Source organism: Furipterus horrens, unplaced genomic scaffold, assembly GCF_987537825.1.
Source record: "Furipterus horrens unplaced genomic scaffold, mFurHor1.1.pri manual_scaffold_7, whole genome shotgun sequence".
NCBI classification, from domain to species: domain Eukaryota; kingdom Metazoa; phylum Chordata; class Mammalia; order Chiroptera; family Furipteridae; genus Furipterus; species Furipterus horrens.
Window position 1 is genome coordinate 1,459,962 of NW_028327177.1, and position 6,161 is coordinate 1,466,122.

Consider the following 6,161-nt stretch of genomic DNA (forward strand, 5'->3'; position numbering starts at 1 on the left):
CCTCCTGCAGGCGCGGAAGTTCCCCGGAGCTCAGGGAACTGGGGGGACAGGGACGGGCTGGTGGGAGGGCCCCGCACCCCCAGTTCCTCTCTTGGGCTCTCCCCTGGCCCCTCTTCTCTCAGGGGACACATTAGAGGTGTTGTTCTAAAAATACTTAGCAAGTAGCAGGCTGTGTGGGTGGCTGGCAGCTCCTTCGTCTGCAGTCAAGGCTGGAGCGGCTCCAAGGGCCGGGGTGGGGGGACTTCTGGGGGCGGTTCAGAAGAAACACAGTCGGGGGGCTGCCTGCTGTGCCTCAGCCCTGCGCACAGGCCCTGCTGGGGCTCCGAGGGGGCCCCAGAGCCCCTGGGCCAGGAACGCGGAGGAGCAGAGACTGCCCTGCAGCACCCTGACAAAGGGCGTAGATTGGGAACGACAGTGGGAGCCCTGACAAGGCTTGCGGCCCCACTAGAGAGAGATCCCGGGAAGACGGGGGTTGGAGGTGGGGAGACAGTCGGGGGACAGCCCGCTTGCAGGCTCATTAGAGAGAAAGGGCTCATCTGCCCGGTGAGGGTGTGGGCGGCTTTCCCCGAGGCCTCGTCAGGGCCCACACCCACCTCGTCCACATCCATGGGCTGCTCAGCGCGCCCGGTCTCCTGCTGGGCCTTTGCTGAACACCTACTACATGCCTGCTGCGTGAGGGGGCCAGCCCAGGAGGACAGGCGGGCTGGGCGGCGGAGGGCACCCTGCAGCCCGCCAGGCTTGCTCTGGGCCTGCGACAGGAGTGGCGCCCTTGAGGGTCGGGCAGGGCTCAGCTGTGCTGAGAGGGGCACAGCTCTGGCCACAGACGGGGCGGTGCGGTGCGGCGTGGGGCTGACCGGGGACCACCAGCACCTCCAGGTGCCTGGGCCCCTGCTCTGACCGCCCACATGCCAGCTTCCGGCTGGTGCCTGCCTGACCCCCCACAAAGCCACAGGGACCAGTGAGTCCCCGGTCTGGGGCCGGGCCCCCGCCGTGTGCAGCTGCCTGAAGGAATTCTGAGACGCAGGCAGGACCCACCTTGGGCCGTGGAGGTCGCTGAGCAGGCGGTGGCCCCCGTGAGCCCCCCCGAGGAGGTGTGTGAAGTCCCCGCCTGCGAGAGAGCATATTCTAAGGTGAGATTTAATAAGAGGACTGGGAAGAATAAATTCTGTTACACAGATTTACTCCGCAGCCCGCCCTGAGCTGCATAGCAATTGGCAATGCAGGGCTCACGTTATAAATAGAAGAGACCTCGGCTGGGAGGCCCAGGGTGCCCCGCCAGCCCCTCACCTTGAGGGTGGGCAACGCCAGCATTCCTTCCTCTGCCACCCTGCGGGACTTCAGAGCAGGGCACGGGGTGGGAGAGTCTGTCCTGAAGACTTTCCGCCCACGCCCGGGTCTCCAGGAGGCACGCAGGCCTCTCTCCTTCCCCAAACCTGTACCCAGTCCCTGGGACCTGCCAGGCAGTGAGAAGGAGAGAGACAAGGACACCTGTCATGGCCTCAGGAAGTTCTGGGTGGAGGAAGCAGGTGACACTCCAGCCCCTCAGGGCACAGTCATGAGGGCCATGGCGGCGGGGAGAGGGGGCGCCAGGTCTTTCCTGCAGAGCCAGGAAAAGCCTCTCACGAGCTGACCGGAGGCCAGAGCGATAGCGGCCGGTGGGCGGGCCGGGCCCCTGTTCTGGGTGGGGAGGGGCACAGGCGAAACAGAAAGGGGCCACACTGAGCAGGCCCTTGTCCTGGGCGGCCAAGGGGGAGGGGTGGCCAAGGAGGGGGTGGGCGTTCTTGAAGGACTTTTTATCCAGCCCGGGGCCCCAGCGGGGGCTTCAGGCCAGCAGGGAGTGCCGTGGCACGCAGATAGACCGGGGGGGGGGGGGGGGGGGCGCCGGGAAAGGAGGGATGGGGGCCAGAGGCTGGGCTACCGCAGGTCTGCCGCTCTGGCCAAGAGCGATGCTCTTCTCTGGGAGCCTCCAGACCGGGCTCTCTCGGCATCCTCTCTGCACCTGCCGCTCTTCCGTGGGTTCCCCTAATTTTCAACCCCACCCAGTCCCAGATGTGACTGAGGGGGCTCAGACAGGCCCCCCCCATGCACAGACTAGACTCTTCTGTTGCAGATAAATCATTGTAAACCAGGGGGCCGCGGCAGGAGCCGAGACTCAGGGCGGCTCGGAGATAACCCCCAACACCAGCTGCGAGGACAATAAGGTCAGAAACAGCCCGCGTTCTGTTTGGAAACGTACTTTGTGCAGAAACGCGTCTGAGGTTGTCCGGTCGTTCCTTCCCTAATGGACGCAGCTCCCCAGCTCAGCCCGTCCCGAGGGTCCGGGCCCCGCCTTCCGCTGTTCTCAGTGTGAAGAGGCCGCGCACACCTGGAAGGCGCTGGGGTGGGCCGCGCGGAGCCCCAGCAGGTGATATCTGTTTGGTTTCTGAGCACCAAGGGGGCACACAGGAGCTGCCCGTCGGCCCCCTGTGCCCAGCGGTGACCGGCAGCCCTACGAACGGGCCGTGAGCGCCGTCCGGGGTCTGGGAAGTCCAGGTGAGGCTCTGGCCCTGCTCCTAACCTTGACCAAGTCCCAACCTTGAGACCTTGAGCGCAAGGACAACCTGTGTGCGTCCTCCCTCAGCTCCTGGCCGGGGTCTGACCCAGGCCACGTGACTCAGCACCCCCCTGTCCTGTCCTGCCCCGTGGCCGAGGGAACCCCCGCCCCCACCCAGAGAAGAAGGTCCCATCAAACAGTGGCCCCCCGCCCCACCAAAGCCCAGCGGTGCCCCTCGCTTGCCATCCTCCTGGGCCAGGGAACAGAAGCCAGGTGGTGGGGGTTAGAGGAAGTGTCACCGAGTCCACGTGGAGCTACCTCCTGTCCCCAGCAGGGCCGAGGACATTGACAAGTCTTCCTGGAGGAGCGTGTCACCCACAGAGGGCTGGGCAGCTGGGCGGAGAGAGGCAAACCCCGGGGGGCCTCTTATTTCGGGGCTGCAGGCAGATATGTCGCTGTGTCCCCGCTCACGGCCCTGTCAGGAGACGCGTGGGGTGGGCATCTGCGTTTCAACACCCACGGTGACTCGGGCGGCTTCTGGAGCGAGGAGGGGGCGGAGGGGACCCACGGGGTCCTGGAGGGAAGCTCCTGGGGCCCAGGTGCTCCGGGTCCCTCAGGCCCCCTCAGCCCCTCCCTCCCAGGAGGTGGAGGGGCCTGTACCGGAGGAGCCCCCGCAGAGGCTGTGCTGGAGGGCAGTGTGGCTCCTGCTGCAGGAAGCAGGGTCATTATGCTGTTTCAGTGTCGGCTCTGCTGCCACTGCGGGAAGGAGCGCTTGTCATTGGCAGGGGCACCACCTCCGCTCCCTCCCCCTCCCTTTCACACCAGCGGTGGCCCCTTCCTGACACCCTGGACGCAAAGCCACTCTCTTATCTGAAACCTTAAGTGAGTGCCTCCAGGATTTTCCCAGGCAGGGAAGAACCTGCCTTGTGTCCCAAGCTCCGCCTTCTCCTGGGGGTCTGGGCAGAAACAAGCCTCCTGGTCCCCAAACAGCCCTCCCCGTGGCACGATGGACTGCAAGGGGGTCTCTTCCCCTCCCCTGCGTGGGTGTTGGATCACACAAAGAGGATAGGTGTGATCCCCTCCTCCCTCTGAGAGCTCACGTGATACTGCAAAGCTGATGGAAATTTGCAGATGAAATGAAAACCTTTCATCAATTTGGTTTTGCCTTGAGCCAAAGGGAGGTTGGCTACCCGTCCGTGGGCCAGGCCTAACCAGAGGAGTGCGGCCCTCAGGCCTAGGTGCCCCTGAGCTCAGAGACTTCCAGCGGCAGACGCCCTCCCTTGCCAGCCCTGAAGAAGCACCCCCCCAGCCCCCCAGCCTGGAGTGAATAAAGTCCTCCAATGGTCCCAGGGGCTTGGGAGAGGCCCCTGAGCCCCAGACCAAGCTGCAGCCAGGTGGGACCGTGAGCAGAGGACCCAGGCAAGCCGTGCCCAGACTCCTGCCCTGCAGAGATGGGGAGAGAATCTATGTGGGCTGGTTCAGGGGTCTGTGTGGGCAGGGTCTTGTTCTCCTGCGCTGGGCATGTGGCTGGGCTGCACTTGCTGGCTCCTTCGCTGTTAAATGTGGCCGCGGGCCACCGCTGCCCAGTGGGGCCTGGAAGAAGGGGGTGTGGCCATCAAAGGCCTCCCAGCTGCTGTGCCGTCCTGCTTACCTTGCGCTGGTGACTCTGGAGGCTGCAGCAGGCAGGTCTTCCGAGACACAGAAACGCTGGGATGTGTGTGTACATCTGAGAGATTTATTCACGGGGACGGCCATGTGGTGGGGGCGCTGGCAGGCCTGACGTCTGCAGGGTGGGCAGGAGGGCAGGAGGCACGAGCAGTTGCAGAGAGGGGCAGAATCTCACCTTCCGCAAGGAGAACGCAGATTTGTTCGCGGGGCCTTCAGCTGATGAGACGAGGCCCACCCAGCTCGGCAAGGATCGCCTCCGAGACTTACATTGACGACCGCCGTGCGAGCCACGTCTGTCAGACACCTGCACCGCAGCACCCGCCCCCACGGCCAGCTGAAGAGCTGACACACACAGGCCAAAGGGTGAGGGCAAAGAGGCACAAACGAGGATGCCTGGGTCTGCAGGATGGGTATGAGGGTGTTGGAGGTCTGCCTGCCCCTCCAAAGCTACACAGCAACATCGCACCCACAAAGGTAAAAAACCAAGTCACGGGCCCGTGTCTGTGCAGCAGCGGTGCTGTGGGAAACCCCACCCCGTTCACCGTGAGCTACACAGGCTGTGGGTCCCTCGGGGAAGCTGAGTTTGGTGGTACATCCTCTAACAGGCAGAGCCGGGGTGTCCGCCTGGACCCCTGCGCCTGGCTCACCCTCTCGGTTGGGGGCCAGCCGGCCCTGACTGAACAGTGCCCGAAGAATGCGTATCCATCGTGCAAACCAGTGAGCGCCCACAAACTGATGAGCATGCACAGATGCAGAGAGGGGGCGCAGGGCCCATGAGACCCCGTGAGCCGTGGCGGAGGCCTGGCACCCCCTCCGCCCTGTGCTCCCACAGCCTGGCCTCCCATCAGCCCAAACACAGCAAGAGCCCTTGAAACCTGAAGCCCAAATAAATGTTTATCCTAATAAGCAGGCAAACAGCAAGTCAAGCCCTCGAGTGAGCAAGGCTCGGGGCCCGCCCTGATCTGCTTTTTGCCTTCATTCCTGAGGCTGAGGAGAGACTGCCAAGGGCCCGGGGACCATGGGGACAGAGACCTCAGGGCCACAGGCACAGGAGGGGGGTCCAGGCCCCCAAGCAGCCGCTGGACCTCCAGGGGTCCCCTCACCCCCCATGTGAGGCCGACATGGTCCCCAGGCCCCAGCCCTGTGTGATCTGTTAAGCAGAAGACTCATCCTCCAGACGTGTGTCCTGAGGACAACGGCACCGTCACACTCAGGACACTCAGCCATGCAGGCAGGACGGTAGTGAGAGGAGCCCCTCCTGCCCTGGACGAAGGTCCCGCTGCCCCCACCTTGGGACGGTCAACGTTGCATTCCAGAACATTCTTTCTGTGAACTGGTGACAGGCCTTCCCTGGCAGGGTGGCCGTGAGAACTGTATGGATTAATTTCCAACTGCATCCTTGTTTGGGTGAGAGACACCTAAGCGGGGCCCTGAGGCTCAGAGCCAGCCTCCCTCTGTCCCTACGGGAGGAGCTCAGGAGGAGCTCAAGTGGGCACCAAAGGGTCCAAGAATCACAGCCTCGTCACCTTTGCACACACCACCCGCTTAGTTTATGGAAGTCAGAGCCACCTCATCTGAGAGGACTGACCCAGCTTCTCATTTCTCAGAAGATCCCCATGGGCTGACTGCCCTGCAAAGTGCCCCTGCTCCCTGCGGAAGGTCCCCCCCCCCCGGGGGCAGGGTGGCCCAGTGGCCCAGACCAGGGGTGAGGACAGAGGTTGTGGAGACGGAAAGGGCCCCTCCCCCCAGCCCCAGCTGGCAATGTCCTGAGAGGTGGGGGCGTTTGGGTGATGGTGGGAAGGGGCACTGTGGCCCTTTGTGGCCAACTGGGGAACGGCTGGCCCCGTGCAGTCACAACTGGAGGGGGGGCGCAGTTCCTGCTCCTGCTCCGTGGCTATGCCGGGAGCCCAGCTTCCCAGGGGCCACGGGCCACGTAAGTGGGGAGTGACCTGCCTGGGGG